The sequence below is a fragment of the Phaenicophaeus curvirostris genome, chromosome 1 (assembly GCF_032191515.1).
Source record: "Phaenicophaeus curvirostris isolate KB17595 chromosome 1, BPBGC_Pcur_1.0, whole genome shotgun sequence".
Lineage (NCBI taxonomy): Eukaryota > Metazoa > Chordata > Aves > Cuculiformes > Cuculidae > Phaenicophaeus > Phaenicophaeus curvirostris.
In genome coordinates this window covers 143373760-143388771 of record NC_091392.1, presented here as the reverse complement: position 1 = coordinate 143388771, position 15012 = coordinate 143373760, and positions in this window count along the sequence as shown.

The following is a 15012-nucleotide window of genomic DNA, read 5'->3' as shown; positions in this document are numbered from 1 at the left end:
TGAAGAAGTGAAGAGAAAAATGTACATCAATGGTACAGTTCTATTCACAAACAGGATTTTAGTCTTCACTGAAGGCAATACAACCAATTGTTACCCACCGGGTAATCTTACAGCATCAGTTAGCCTGCACATAAGCAAAATTTTGATTTTTTTTTAAAAAATAATTTATGTTCTATAATTAAGAGGAGAGGCTAATATTGTCCAGCCACTGTCATTGTCATGTCATACCAGTCTAAAAAATGCTATTCTCTGCAAACTGATCAACATAATCACAGTATTTTCAGACATGTACTCAGGGGAAGGACTTCAGCTCTACCTCCTTGAGGCTGCTATGTACCAAAGCCAGGGAGTAAGTGTATCTGCAGTCTTAGACCCTCTGATGCACACAACAGAATATCCTCTGCATTCCATGTAAAAGTAAGTATTTATCTGGCAATCATCAGTGGGTGAGGATCTGTTTTTACGTCGTGCTTGAGCCCCTGTAGGCACGTCTGCAGTACTCAAGGAGCTTCATAAGATTATTGATGTGTCATTACCTCTGGAAGGGAGCAATATGAAAGTAAATATATCTGCTTCAAGCAGATTTGTGCTGAGCAGTTCTCCATAGAACACTGTTAAAAAATCTCCTATTTACCTATTGAAACTATGCTAGATTAAAAGATGGAGATATTGAAAATAAGATACACAATATTAACACTGAAGATAATTAATCAGTGGAATAAATTTCTGAGGTCCATGGTAGGTATTTTTTCAGCAGAACTCCTTAAATCAGTGTTGGGTAGCTTTTTGAAAGGTGCATCCTAGCTCAGATACAAGTTATAGAGTTCACTGCAGAAATCACAGAATGGAATTCAATGACCTGTGTAACACAGGAAGTTAAACTAAAACATTGTCATGATAATTTCTAGATGTAAAATGTATTAATTTATTAATTTTCAGCCACAAGAAAAAAGGATATATCTGGGGAAAAAAGGCTGAGAAAGAATGACTGATCTTAACAGAGTTCTTCAGCTGATGTAATATAAATAGAAATTAATGAGGAAATCTCGATCCTATGCATCTTAAAAGTGACCACTTAAAAATGACACAGTCATAACTCTCCGTATTTGTTCATTTGCCAGATTTTCCTTCCTTGTCTAAAGTATTCTCAGTGCAGGAAGCGAAGATGGTGAAAAGAAGAAGTCCCAGCTCCTGGGGCCATATGGGAAGTCTTCAACCCCACTGCAATGTCAAGCAGCCTCATGGCTACTCTAAATTGTGCCAGCTTACATTCTTGCTCTGTAGCTGTTATACCAGCTGAAGTATAGTCAGGGTCAAACATGATCCACAGGTCAACAGGAGAAATCAGACTCTGTGATCAGAATAACATCTCCTGATTTCAACTAAAATAATTTATCTGAAATAAATTGTTTTACTCTTGTGAGCAAAAGACTTTAAAAAGATAGAGGTAAAAGGAGGATCTACTCCTTCTTACATATGAGTAGAATTCCACACTAAGTTAAAATAAGTTACTTAACTGTGACACTTACAGACACAAATGTGTCCTATCATGTGGAAAGTAGACTAAAATATTTGTAGTTCTTCCATTTCAGAAGAGCTTGAGCTACTCAAAACAGGAGAAGAAAAGCAATTCTATTTTCCTGAGGCTCAAACACCAATTCTAATGGTATTATTTTAGAATTATGACCATAATTTTAATAGCTTTTCTGGCCTTTCAGTGAGGAATCTTCAACAAAGAGATAAACAAATTGAATCCTCCAGTATTAAAAATTAAAGGTCACTGGTTTGGCCATCAATATCACTTATACTTTCTATACTTGTTTAATATAAGAAACCAGATATGTTGTTCAGTTCTCCACTATGCTACCTGGATATGTCAGCCTTTTCAGATTTTTTTTCGCAGATACTTTCCCTTTGCAGAATCATCTGGAGTAGAATTTTGATAAAATTTGAAAATTCAATAGCATCTTTAATAATTAAGCAAATTGTATTTTTTAGTTATCAGTTGTTTGTGAAACACTAAATGCTGAGCAATTTGTCCATCACTGTTTTGTTCTCCAGCAAAACTGAATTATGACAAGAATAGTTACTAGAAAGAGATCAGAAATGGTTTAAAATCAATCAAAATACACAGCCTTGTCAAACAGGGCTGTTTGAACTCAGCAGTCTACATGGATAGTTTTACAGGCTCGAGATTTAAACTTACTAATACAAGAATTTCTAGTTTACAGTTTCTGCTTGTTATATATGTGAGTGCAGATCTGTTCATCAATTTTACCCTGTGAGTAACAATATTTCCCAAAGACTCATTTTTTTTTTTTCCCTGAGAAGAAAATAATAATGTAGAACTAGATACTAAATGTTGCACTCTTCTTGCTTCTTTGTACTATACATCAAGCCAAATTTTACTTCCACTGTCTATGGGAGATAACGAGTTTAATCATTTTAGGAATACCTCAGCTGATACATGATCATTTCAGTTGAAAGCTTTCTTCACATGGAATGCGAAGAAAGTCATATAGCCTGGTAACTTTCAGAAGCCATATGCATCAAATCCTACCTGACGCATTTCTTGGGATTTCCCTCACACCTCACACTGTTTTCAAAAATAAAGAGTACTGTGCATTTTCTAAGAAATGGTCCAAACAAGGAGCAAAAAATTTATCAGAAGAAAGCACATTCACAGTGAATCTTCAGACATGATCTAAGACTGTTCTTGTATTATCTGGCATACATAACATAACATAACATAACATAACATAACATAACATAACATAACATAACATAACATAACATAACAACATAACAACATAACAACATAACACTAATGGTCTTTCCACGTTCAACCAATTGGAACAGTGGCAGAATTATAATGAAATGAAAAAATAAAAGTAAAGTATTAAGAATGTGAAGTAGTTATTTCTTTTAATTAATTTAAAATAAACTGGCCATTAAGCCTGAAAAACTGTCTCTTTCAGAATCTAAATAGCCAAACAGATTGCTTCCTTTACCATCCCTGTAAACATCTTTCTAGATATGAGTCTTACTCCTGAGAAGACCAGCTGTTCAAAAGAGGATGGACACTCAACAACAAAAGAAAGAGAATAGAGCAGATCCACTTTTAGCTGCTCACTAGACCAAATTTTCTCTACGGGAAATGGAGACTGCTTACTGCAATTACACTTTCCCAAGCAGAGACTTCAGGATATTCTGTTTTTTTAACAATACACACAAAGAAATGGATCAAATCCTAGTTATTGCTCATGGGCAAAAGAGGAACATATTTAAGATTTTTCTCCAGATGAATGCGGGGGAGGCCAAGAAAAATATAATATAGCCCTACAGATGCATAGTAAGTAATTCTTTTTCCCATATTGCAGTATCATATGCGAGGGAACACATTTGCTCCAGGATTGCCAGTTCACAGAAGGATCAATGCACAGACAGGTTCGTAGAACCCCGTGTGAACCAACAGAGCTTTCCAAATTCAGGGTAGATGAAAGGAAGCAAATGATCTATGCAGTGCCAAATTGTGTATGGTGCTATAGATAGCTGATCAATGCCAGCCATGTAGCAGACCCTTGCTCTGACAATCTGAAGGTCTGCTCAGGTGACTACAAACAGTAGAAGCAAAGAGAGAACACGCAGAGCACAGCGTGGGTGTTATAACTAGAGTGCTGTAAATTAGAAAGACACACATTTGTAATTGGCATTGCTGACAAAGAAGTGGCACTAAAGTTACAGATGGAGTCAGAGCTGATGCTGGAACGAGCAGCCTAAATAGCTTGTCACTCTGAGCTCATTAAGAAGTAAAATGCAGATCAGGGAACAGCTAAGCAGCTGGGTCAGGTTGTTCATTGGCTAATTTAGTCTAAACAAGAAAGAGGGAAGGCATGAAACATGTTCTGGAAGAGTGTAAAAGAAAGCAAGGAACCAGAAGGGTAGGGGTGGCCAACCACTTGCTGCAAGCTGAAACACAGCTTAAGAGAAAACACCAAAGCCAAAGCAAAAAAAACCATGAAAAACAAAACTCCAAACTTAAATCAACTTTCGTCTTTTCTTCTTTTTTTTTTTTTGATACTTCACTAAATAAACAAAATGCAAAAAATTGGGGTTTCAGCTGTCTCAAAAAATCGTTGGAATCCAAGAATCAAGTAATCAGCAACACACATGCCAGTCAAGCATACAGCTATCCACGGCTGAAGACCGACACTGACATATTCATACATATGTATGAGCATCAGTATTTGCATGTCAGCGCTAAGCATGTAACAATGCAGGTACTTGGGTTAGAAAATTTGGCAAAAAAACCTTGTCTCTTTTCAGAACTGAAGCCAGACCTGCCACTGCTGCAGTTAGAAGGCCTGAAGGCAAGGCACTTCAGAGCCCTCTTCTCAAATTATTAACTACCCGTTCACTTTCTAAAAACTGAGGCTTGTAATCAGGATCTCCCAACAAGCACAGTTGAACCCAGGACTTGCCAGGCTCAGAAGCCTGCCAGGAAACCTCCAGAGAACCACCTAGCCTTCACATTTACAACAGGTCCCTTCCCAGGCTTGCCTTGCCCATTGCAGTCACACTTTGCAGGAGTGCTTTTACTGTAAGGACTGTGCGGAATCAGCATGCAACAGAGGGCAAGGCTGCTATAATAACATTAAATAACTCTTCTTTGTAATTAAAGGCATAAAATCTGCTCCACACACAATCTTTATTTATGTAAATCTCATAGCTGATAATGAGATCTTCTATGAAAGAGAAGGAAAAAATGAGCTAGAAATTCATGATCTGTCATATTTAGAAGCTATCATCAGTCAATGCCAAGAAGTTTTTTGTGCATGGGTATGTAGGTATGGGGATGAAAGGGGCTCTTCTGTGATATTTCAATCTTGTGTGATCTATTACCATTCCCCAAAATAAGTTTCATGAAAGATTATGACGTTAAGCAGTGTTATATACTATGATTAATCCAAACAAAGGATAGAAGGTGAAGGACAAGATATCAGAACCTCTATCTGCATATTATATTCTGGCTTCTTGTAAAGCTCCTGGGGTCCTCCAGATCTCAAGTTCCTGGATTCCCCAAGCCTCAAAATTATCTATAAAAATGTCATTATGCTGGGAAACTGTTGTGAGGTAGCCTGTATAGTGGTTTCCTCCTGTATGTCTTATTTCTGAAGATTTTAGTGTCCTCTCTGGCATTACTATTCTCCTTGATTTTTTCCTCGTCTTTTTAAACCCCTTTGATCTACAGTGAATAAATATGTCAGTGCTGCTAGAAAGGCAAGCTGATTTTTAGATTTAACAGAAAAGGAGCTAAAAATTGAGAGCTTTCTCTGTGAGGGAACAGTTATAATGTTCTATTATCCCTGCAGGGATGGAAAGAAATTCTTGTAAATATTACTTATTTAACAGAATATTCTTAAACAATGTATCAAACTTCTTAGTGAAATCATATGAACAAATTATAACAGACTGGTGAATTGAAATGATTAAGGCTTATTTAATTTCTTCAAACCAGGATGTTTTCCCAACACCACAGTATAGACTGTAAAGTGAGGGACTGGGAGAATGAAGAACCACTCCCTTTGGGAGAATCATAGAATCATAAAACCACAGAATGCCAGGCTGGAAGGGAACTTAGGGGTCATCTGATCCAACCTTTTAGGTGATATAAAGTTTAAATGAGATGGCCCAGAACTCTGTCAAGCTGAGCCTTAAAAGTATCTAGTGTAGAGGAACTACTACTACTTCCCTGGGGAGATTATTCCAACGTTTAACTGTTCTCATGGTGAAAAATTTTCTTCTAGAATCCAGTCAGACTCTCCTCAGAAGCAACTTATACCCATTACCCCTGTCTTTTCCATGTGACTCCTAGTAAGAAAGGAGTCTTCATCCTCTCGGTAGACAGCTGTTATATGCTGGTACATGGTAATAAGATCTCCCTAAGCCTTCTTTCAAGGCTGAAGAAACCCAGTTCTCTCAGTCTTACTTTGTATGGTAGGTTTCCTTGCCCTCGGATTATCTTAGTGGCCTTTCTCTGGACCCTCTCCAGTCTATTTGCATCTTTTTTTGTATAGTGGGAACCCAAACTGACCACAGTAATGTAAGTGCAGCCCAACAAGCACTGAGAAGGGTGGGATAGTCACTTCTTTATCTCTGCTGGTGGTGCCCTTCTTGATGCATCCCGACATCCTGATAGGCTTCTTTGCTGCTGTAGCACAGTCTTCACTCATGTTGAGCCTGTTGTCCACCAAGACCCCCAGGTCCTTCTTCACAGAGCTGCTCTCCAGCCAGGTGGAAACCAGTTTGAATTGCACTCCAGAGTTCTGTATTCCCAGATGTGAGATGTTACACTTATATCCATTGAACTTCATAAGGTTCCTGGTAGCCCGTTCTTCCAGCCTGTCCAGGTCTTCCTGGAGGGCAGTTCTTCCCTCTGGACTGTCAATCTCCCCACTCTACTTGGTACCACCTGCAGACTTCATCAGGGTGCTCCTGATCCCAACATCCAGGTCATTTATGAAGATACCAAACAACATTGGACCCAATACCAATTCCTGGGGCATCCTGCTTATGACTGGTTATCATTTTGAGAAGGAACTATTTACCACCATCCTCTGGGTACAGTCTGTCAGCCAATTCCTCACTCACCACATAGATGACTTTTCTAGGAGATAAAGAGTCAGTTTCTTTAGGAGGAGGCTGTGAGGAACTGTGTCAAAAGCCTTGGAGAAGTCCAGGTAGACAATGTCCACCATTTGCCCTACATCAATTGATGTGGGTCACTTTTTGATAGAAGGCAATCATGTTTTTTAAGCACAATCTGTCCCTAGTAAATCTATGTTGAATTTTCCCAAACATGTGCTTCACCTGACTTGTGACAGTTGCCAGGAGTATTCACTTCATAACCTTCCCAGGGATGGAAGTGAGGCTGATGGGTCTATAATTGGCCAGGTACTCCTCATGGCCTTCCAGTCTTCAAGGATGTACCTGGATCTCCATGACTTCTCAAAGATTATGGAGAGTGACCTCACAGTGACATCAGATAGCTCTCTCAAAATTTTTGGGTGGATGGCATCCAGGCCCATCAATTTGTATGGGCCAAGCTCCTGTAATAGTTCAGTCATCAACTCTTCATTCATTGATGGTGGATCAGTGTCTGTATCAACCTGGACGTTTGTTCCCATGACCGGGCTCAACAGCACCAGTAAAGACAGAGGTGAAGAAGGTATTGAGGACCTCTTCCTTTCCAGTGTTACTGGTGACTAATTCAGTTCTCCTGTTTAACAGTGGGCCAATATTCTCCTTCCATTTAAGTTTGTTGTTAACATATCTAAAGAACCCTTTCTTGAAATTTTTGACATCTCTGCACAATTGCAGTTCAAGCTGAGCTTTTAATCTGCTAACTGCATAACCTGCTAATGCTCTTGTAATTTTCAAGCGGTAATGTTCCACTTTTCCATCTCTGGTACATTTCCTTTTTGGTTCTGAGCAGACCCAGAAGCACAAAGTTAAGCCAAGGGAGTCTCTTGTTCCTCTAGTTTCCTTTGCCCTTAGACAGGATAAACTGTTTTTGTGAATCTAGGAGAATGTTCTTGAAAACTCTCAGCACTCAGTAGCTCCTTTATCCTTCATGGAAGCTTCCCACAAGATCCCTTCCAACTGAGCTGGTCTGAGGTCATTTAAGGAACCTAAAGGTGTACAGGTTCATAGGACCTGATGAGATGCATCTGTTGGTCCTAAGTGAATTGTCGGATGAAGTTGCTAAGCTGCTATTCACCGTATTTGAGAAGTCATGTCAGTCCAGTCCAGTTCCCACTAACTGGAAAAGAGGAAACAACTCAATTTTTGAAAAGGAAAAAAAGATTTAGGAAACTACAAGCAAATGAGTCTTATCTCTGTGCTCAGGAAGACCATGGAGCACATCTTCCTAGAAACTATGCTAAGGGTCATGGAAAATAAGCAGGTAATTTGTGACAGTGAACATAGCTTCATTAAGGGTAAATCATGCCTGACAAATCTGGTGGCAATCTATGACAAGGTTGTAGTGTTGGTGGATAAGGGAAGATAAAATGACATCATGTACTTGGACTTTTATAAAACCTTTGCCACTGTCTTGCACAACATCCTTGTCTCTAACTTGGAGAGACATGAATTTGATGGGTAGGCCTCTCGGTGGATAAGGAATTGGCTAAAATTTTAATGTCCAAATGGAGACCAATGGTGAGTGGCATTCTGCAAGGGTCAGTATTGAGAATGATGTTGTTTTACATCCTTGTTGAGGACATGGAGAGTGGGATTGAGTGCACCCTCAGCAAGTTTACTAATGACACTAAGATATGTGGTGTGGTCAACACACAGGAGGGAAAGGATGCTGTCCAAAGAACCTTGACAGATTTGAGTGGTAAGCCTGTGCAAACCTCATGAAATTAAAGAAGGCCAAGTGCAAGATCCTGCATATGGGCTGGGGCAACCTTGACGTATGAAATGGATTGAGAATAGCCCTGAGGAGAAGGACTTGGGGGTGTTGGTTGATGAGAAGCTCAGCATGTCCCAGGAATGTATGCTTGCTGTCAAAAAGACAATCATGTCTTGGTCTGCATCATAAGTAGTATGAGCAGCAAGTTGAGGCAGATGATTCTCCTCTACTCCACTCCTATGAATACCCACTTGGAGAACTATGCTCTCCTTTGGGACTCTCAATATAAAAAGAAGATGGACTTGTTAGAGCTGGCTCAGAGAAGGGCCGCAAAGATGATCTGAGGGCCAGAGCAACCCTTCTATGAAGACAAGCTGAGCAAATTGGGGTTTTTCAGTCTGAAGAAGAGAAGGCTCTGGGCAGATCTTAAAGAAGCCATCCAGTACCTGAAGGGTACTTACAAGAAAGCTGGAGATGGACATGGGTATGTATTGACAGGACAAGGGATAATGGCTTTAAATTGAAAGGGGAAGTTTTAGATCAGGTATAAGGAAGAAATTCTTCAGTATGAAGGCAGTGAGGCACTGGAACATGTTGTGGAAAGAAGTCATGGAAGCACCATCCGTGGAGGTGTTCAAGGCCAGACTAGATAGGGCTTTGAGCAACCTAATCTAGTGGAAGATGTATCTCTCCCTGACGGAAGGGTTAGAACTAGATGATCTTTAAACTCCCTTCCAGCTTAAACCATTCTATGAGCCTATGATTTTGGTTACATAGTCTTGAAATAACTGTTCAATCAATTTTCTGTCTTGCCTGGAGCTGTAGAACATAGTTAGCAGATACAAACTGAACTCTCTGAATAGGGCATACCTTCTATTTTCCTTTTTTTTGTTGTTGTTGTTTTCTCTTTTTTATTTCTTAAAGTAGATTTCTCTCTAATGACGGGTCTATGTAGACAATTGTATTGATATTTTAAAATGTCATTATTCTCCAGACAAACACTTTACATGGGGAAAGATGTATTAGAAACTCCAGATGTCCCTTTCAAGACTTAAAGAGAACATCTAGTTATATTATTCGTATTATTTTTAATATAATGTTAAAACCTAAAATAAAAAAGATTGGACAAATTCCTGCAGAATCTGAAAAGACAGAGAGAGGACAATGTGTCGTATTCTTGGTGGCAGAATTAGGTTGTCTCAATATTACTGCAGAACTTCCTTGAAGAAGTAGGTCTTCTGCAAATAGCAGAGAGCAAGAGAAATTGGAATTGGTGGACCTTTGCAAGGGGTAAGGTGTCACGTTGCAATATGAAATAGCAGAGTGTGATTTACTGCTACCAAGTAGTGACATTTGAAACCAAACAAGAACACAATGTCAAGATGACTTGGTAGATGGATAGCGGGGCTTAAAAGTAACTGGCCCAGACTATATTCTTTTCCTAACATACACTTAAGACGAAAGTCTTCTTCTCCCAAAGACCTGGGAAATCCTTAAGGAATTAAATGACAAAAAAGGGCATTTTTATTACTGTTTGTTCAGAATTTCATATTGGTAGTCCATTCATCCTTCAGCTATTCAGTCTCCAAACAGGTATTTCAAATTAGCAGGCACTTAAGAAATTGAAGCAAGTTTAAATGGAGATGGTAATGCTTACTCTTCTCATAGAAGCCTTGAAAATAGCTAATATTTGTAGGATGTCTGGAGACAACTGAATGGAAAGTGCTTTAGAAATACAGATTATTGTTGGTTTTATAAGTCAATGTAATTTGCATTATTCTTCAGCATTATTCTTTTTATGCTATTTGTTCATATTTATGACTTCTGTGTATTTATACACATCAAAAATTAATAAAAAGATTTATTAAAGAAACGACAATGCTATAATTGCTCCAGTTGGAAAATCAGTACAACTTCACAGACAACACAGCAATGTGTTGAATTTATGAACCCTGCCTCAATTATTTACATTTAACATGCTGAAAATATTTGAACCATTTAGCTGATGGATTGGAAGCATATTAGGTTAATTAAACCTACCTTGCAAGTATTCTCCTCAGAGATTATATGCTTCTTATATTGGTTATACTTAGAAGAATACATGTGTGCTAGAAAAATTTGTATGTTATCACACCTCAGTTCTGCAAAACCAGTATTTCTAATTTCAGAAACACCTCTCTCACCCTTTCAAGTAGGTCTGAACTGTACTGGAAAGTTTTACTATTCATTGTGATAAGGCTGTTATTTTTCTTTCTTGTAGTTTCATTTAAAAGCTACAATAATCCTTCCTCCACATTTTTGCCTTGTATTTCCTCCACTGGAAGGCAGGATTTACAGAAGGAATTTTTGCTAATATAATTATATTCCCTTGCAGGCTGTGCACTAAGTGCCTCATTTCTGGATTATTATTTTTTTTACTAAACACTTTTGACACTCTTTTGCTGATCCCACAGAAGTCTGGGCTGTTATGAGTGCTGTACCAAGCATCCTGAGTGTTCCTCTGTTGTGCCTCGCAAAACATGGGCAAAACAAGCACAATAAATTATGAAAGTTACAAATATGAGCAAAAAACCTTTAAACTATTAAGTTTGCATTTCAAGTAAAGTAGGGAGTGATGCAAACTGTCGTCAAAGATGTGTTTGGGTTCTGGTTCAGAAGACAAGAAGTGGTGGTTTTGTTACTGTGTAACATTTGCTAACTTTTCCATAGCTGGTTGACAGCTTGAATGTGTAGTCAAACATCCTGGCAGTTTAGTAGTCAATAGATGGGTTCCAGTTTCCTGAAATCAGACATGCTTTCTGTGATTGTAGCCCACATTCAGACAAAATCTCCCTGTCTGAAATATATCATAGAATCGTAGAATGATTTGAGATGGAAAGGTCTTTAAAGATCATCTAAGTCCAACCCCTCTGTTATGGACAGGGAGACCTTGCACTCAATCAGGTTGCTCAAAACCTCATCCAGCCCAGCCCTGAACACCGCCAGGGATAGAGCATCCATGACTTCTGTGAGGAACATGTTCCAGTGCCTCACTATCCTCACAGTAAACAATTTATTCATTGTATTTAATATAAATCTCCCCTCTTTAGGCTTAAAATCATTACCCCTTGTCCAATCACTACATTCCCTGATAAAAAGTTCTTCCCCAGTTTTCCTGAAGCCCCCCTTTAAGTACTGGAAAGCTGCTACAAGGTCTGCCCAGAGTTTTCTCTTCTCTAGGCTGAACCACCCCAACTGTCTCAGCTTGTCCTCATAGAGGAGGTGCTCCAGCCCTCTGATCATCTTTGAGGCCTTCCTCTGGACTGATTCTAAAAGATCCATGTTCTTCCTGTACTGAGGACTCTGGAAGTGAACACCGTACACCAGATGGGGTCTCAGAACAGCTGAGTAGAGGGGGAGAATCACCTCCCTTGTCTTGCTGCTCATGCTCTTTATGATGCAGTCCAGGATATGGTTGGCTTTCTGGACTATAAGCACACATTGCCAGCTCATGTTCAGCTCTCAAAGATGTGACTTGTAAAATTCAGTGTATCCCAAATATGAATTGAGCTCATTACTGTCACATTTATCACTTCAGAAACATGATAACATTTTAATGGAATTAATCTTTAATAGAATTAAGTGTTTGTGAATTGCCTGACTTTATTTTGCACAAAGAAACCAGTGAAAATCTATCTCAATAGTTCACATTAACCTACAAATCCATGATGCTAGATCAGTTTCAAGCTAGGAAAGCAAACTGAACTCTGTATATTCCTCATCAGAGAAATTCTGGCAGTTCAATTATATGGGCAATTACTAATACTTCAATCATGGAAGATACAAAAGTTCAGTGTTTCATGTTAAGTCTGTAAAAAAGAAATACATACTTATAAAAAAGTATTTTTATCTTTTATTTTTCTTTAGGAAACTTCTTGGGGGTAAAATCCTAAGCAATAGGAAAGGAAAAAGCTTATATAATATGCCCGATTTCCTCATCTAAACACAATTTTCATTATTCTTGTGTAGTATTTTTACTAATATATTCATTATTTTTTGTCACATATGTTTCTACAAAGGCTAGTAGTTTCTCAAAGTAACAATGTTTAAGTACTCTAGTAACACAACAGAAAACAACAAATTACCCCAAATTACTCAAAGTCTAATGAAACTTGGATAATATTTTAAATGGTATTCTCATATCATCAGCTCCTATGCTTAAGAAGCAACGCTATCCACTGTCTTCTACCAGCTCAACTATGTCATCTACTCTGTTCTGACATGCACCTTTCTTCCAGAAAAAATCTGCATTCAAAGAAAATTATACTAAAATTTATTCTTGTAAAAGCAAAATCCATAAAAAGTCTTTCATATTTTCCTGGCACAAAAGTCATTCCTTCCTCACATCTGGCCAAAAGCTTCTGTGTTAGGAAGCTTAAGAAAGAAATCAGCCTAAGGTGAGATCCCTCCAAACCCCATGATCAAACATGATCGGTTTGTCTATTCCCCACTGAGATAATAATTGTCTCCTACTAGAAGGAATAGCGGTCTCAGCTGTGAGGTTGTAGTTCAAATACTCGTTAGAGCACAGAATGGAGGGTTCTCACAAACATATAAACACATGTTTCAGTTTCCTTCCCTCTTCAAAAATCAGATGCCAAAAATCCAATATTTAAAGTTAGGAAACTCAAAATAGAGAATGCTGAAGCATACGAGGGCTTATGAACAATTGTATGCTATTTTCCAACTGGGATCCTAATTCATTCAGTACACAGGATGAATATATAATGGAGTAGCAGTAAGTATACACAATAAATTTAAGAAGATGTCTATAACGAACAATACTGCACTGTGAAAAGATACCCAGCTGGCTCTGAAATGAAAAATAATCACAATATGAAAGTGACCTAATTAGTCCCAGTGCAAATACTGTATTCACATCGTTATACTGCTTCCTATACATGAGCTAGTATACCTGTGTGGCATAGCACATATCCTCTCTTTTGGGACTAGACTGAATAACCTTATGTGAAGTGTATGTGGATGTGCCCTACATTTCTCAATTATCCCAAGTTCTTAATTATCTTCAAGTGCTTGCTATCGGAACTCAACATTTTTAAAGAAGAGTTTATCGGTAGGTAATTAATATATCTTTATCTGTAGGCAATTAATATACCCTTAAGATATCCAAGAAGAATAGTGATTTTCAGCAAGCAAGTATGTTTTAAAATAATTTGCCTTTTGAGAAGATGGATGGGTGTGACTCACTCTTTCTAAAAATAAGACCTCTGAGAAGCTGTCAAGACCACACCTGAATGTTTGCCTGAGAGATTCACTGCAAGCCTGAAAGAGAACTCAACAGAATTTTTACCTTCTTGGGGAGAAAGGGAAAGTAGATATCCCCTAATCTCCTTCTCTCTCACTAGCCTTCCCTCTACCCCCCACCCAGCATTAGTTTTTCATTTAATTCTATTTCTTTTGAGGTTTATGCTGTAAATGGTACCATAAAAAGAAAACACTTTAGAAGGAACTATTCTGTGTACTCTCTATGTATTCCCAGGTTAGCTGGAGCCAGGAAAGGGCAGTATTGTGACATATTCTTTGTTTCTAGCAAATGATGAGGAAGAAGGAAGGAAATAGCCTACAATATCGCTAGCCTCTCTCAATTAGTTCATGCTTTTTGGTGCAACTTTGATTCTAATTTCAGTTACATGAAGAAGTGTCATGTGCGATACCTTGAAACAAAAATTTAACTGGGGTAAAACCAGTTGATATAAAACCTACATCATAATTATGATTTTTTTTTACAGATTACTTTAATTTGTACCCTTCACAGAAAAGAGAGGATTTAAGTGGACCATTCTGCTATGATATAACTGAAGAGCTAATATTTTATGCTGTATTGGATTTTAGTGTTCGCGTTAAGTATAGAGAGAGCACCAAGTGTTCTACAAATATGTACAAATGGACAGATCTTACACCTAGATCTTACAATATGTAAGTACAAAGGCAGAATTGTGCAAAAAGTATCACATAAAAGAAAACATCCTTTGTCTAAAAGTAGTTTGTTAGAAAACTTACATTCTAAAAATCAGAATCCTATTTTTTCTGTGTTTTTCAGAACAATAAATCACATAGGGAAACATCTCAGATGACACTGTCTCTTTTTCTTTTCTGCTGACGTCTCAGTCTCTCTCAGAAACTAACTGTTTTCAGGCACTGTCCCAGTGAAAAGCAGCCTTTTCCATTCATCAATAGAGTTCACTCAAAGTCAGGCTGAAGCTAGATATAATCTTACAGAGTGAAGTCAAAGCAAACTAATATCAAACTCTGGAATGAAGTATAAAGTAAAACTCTGTAGGAATTTGCCTTTATTTTCTCTTTAGTCTTTTCTATCTTAGATTTATCATCAACAATTTCTACCATTTGTTCTTTCCTAGATGAATTAAATTAGAACCCAATTAAAGCTTGCGAGTTAGAGCATTTACTTATTTTGCTTAAGCGTGTGAAGTTACCTTAATGCAGTAACTGGGACAACGATAACCCACAATTAATGAACTGTTATTCCCTGTTTGCTTGGTACAGATATAAATTCTGATTAATATCCGTGTGCT